We start from the raw sequence: 2,156 nt of genomic DNA, 5'->3' as shown, positions 1-2,156 counted from the left end.
CTGGTGGTTTTGTTGCAATTTTTTTCCTGAAATGTGTGTATTTAGTCAGTTCAATTCTGTATTCTGTTTGTTTAGGCATGATAGTTCCCTTCCACGTGCTTATAAAATGATCTCACTCACTGCTCCCTGGCTGATTCCACTTTCAGAGCAGAATTCTGTTCACGTGTTTCCAGTCACTTCATTCCTACTGACCTGAGTCGCAAGAGCGGTGACTACAGTTTATACTGAGGCATCCAAATCCCATTAGTAATTTATTTTAATACCATTATGCATTAGATGATGGGGACTTGTTTTAACTTTGGTTGTCTTCGGCTTTAATAAGATAAGGACTATCTAATGGGAAAACAGGATGGATTCTTACTGTGGCATCAGTCTGTTTCTTTCCACACTTGAACTGTAGGCTTACATGGAAAATTTGCATACACATGGAATGAAGAACCCCTGAAGTTTGTATTTGCTTTAAAGTTTAGTAGTTTGCCTGAAGCATGCCGATACAGCTATCTGTGGTTAACTTCTGAAGGGAATGACTCTTCGAGAAACTTTGATGGGTTTTTGTTTTGAAGTAACTTTTTTAGTTGTGGATCAAAGGAAGTTTTTAGAGGCTTCGAAGTATGTGCCTACAGTAAAAGTTTTAGTTCAGATTGGGATGCGCTTTTGAAGTGACTGCTGAGCATCCCACATGCTGTGCCATGCTTTCCTTTGCTTCCCGTCGTGAGCCTGTCAGAGCTTGGACTCCTTTTGGAAGAAGCTAAACGCAAAGGTGCACGATAGGTGTGTGTCTCGTGTCCCAGCTGCTAATGAGCACGCAGCCTGCAGGACCAGGCTGAGTTTGCTTAAGCCCTAGCCTAACGTTCTCATGGGGCATTTGACTTTAAACAATTCTACTCAGTAGTTTTTCCTGTAAGAAAAGCTTTTCTCAAAAGCCACTGGTCAGCATGTAACTAAGATTATGCTTTGTTCTGTGTGAGGACTCGGGCTGATCGATGTGATCTGTCTGTTGAGGGTTTATTACAGCTGGGGAGACATCTGTGCATCGTTCAGTTGCTGTGGCAAAATGAGATTTAGTTTCCATTAAGGAGTGATTTAACTGGTGAATTGTAGAGATTATGAAAAAAGTAATTTCTTCTTATGTGTAGGACCGTTACTTGTAAACTGCAGAGCCTGAAATCTGAATCTGTTTCGAAAGGGGACAGCTTTAATTGCTTCTGCAAAAATAAATGTGCAGGCACAGTTCCAGCTGTCTAGACATGCAACTTCTTGTTCAGAGACAAGAATTCTCTTTCCAGGGCCTCTGCTCTTCCCAGTCCATTTAAAATATATTGTTGTTTGAGGAGGTTTGTCAGAAGAAATGCAATATCAACAACTGTTATATTTGATCTTTTTTTTATTATTATTATTCACTTGTATTTTTGGCTTCTGGAGTCAGGTGAGTGTTCCAGGAACATTATGTTCTCTGACACTTTTTAATTTAGTTTGGTTTTTTAAGCATTTAATCCCTTTGCTTATTGAAACTAGGCAAGAAGGATCTTTGAGACAGAAGAAGATAGATCTGGAACACATTCAGAGTATTTGAGGCTTTTTCCCCCTATCAATTTGGGGATGACCTATAACCTCTAACATCCAAGAACTTTCTCTAATCGTATCTCACTGGTTACTCCAAGCTGAAGAATGGGTCATTCCCTCACACAGGAAATGGGATGAAAGCAGCAGGAAGCCTGCACTGATGAACAAGGAGCTTCTGACTAAACTCAGACATAAAAAGGAAGTGTATGGAAGATGGAAGCAGGGACAGGTGACACTGTCTTAAGCGTGTAGGGGTTGGGCTAAGAAAGCCAAAGTCTATCTGGAGTTGAACCTGGTGAGGGACAAGAAAAGCTTCTGCGGAGACATCGGGAGCAAAGAAAGATTAGAGAACACATGAGACCACTGCTGAATGTGGGCAGGAGACCTAGTGACAAAGGATGTGGAAAAGGCCAAGGTACTCAAAGCCTTCTTTGCTTTGGTTTTTACTCTTAAGACTTGCCTTCAGGAATGAATCCCAAGTCCCTGAGATGCCTAGGAAAGTCTGGAACCAAGGAAGACTTATCCTTGGTGGAGGAGGATCAGGTTAGGAACGTATAAACAAATAGGACATAAAAAAGCTCAGAGGACCTGAT

Source organism: Nipponia nippon, unplaced genomic scaffold, assembly GCF_047370975.1.
Source record: "Nipponia nippon isolate SJK-2023a ecotype South Korea unplaced genomic scaffold, ASM4737097v1 scaffold_6, whole genome shotgun sequence".
NCBI lineage: Eukaryota > Metazoa > Chordata > Aves > Pelecaniformes > Threskiornithidae > Nipponia > Nipponia nippon.
The sequence above is the reverse complement of the archived record's forward strand: the minus strand, read 5'-3'. Positions refer to the sequence as shown.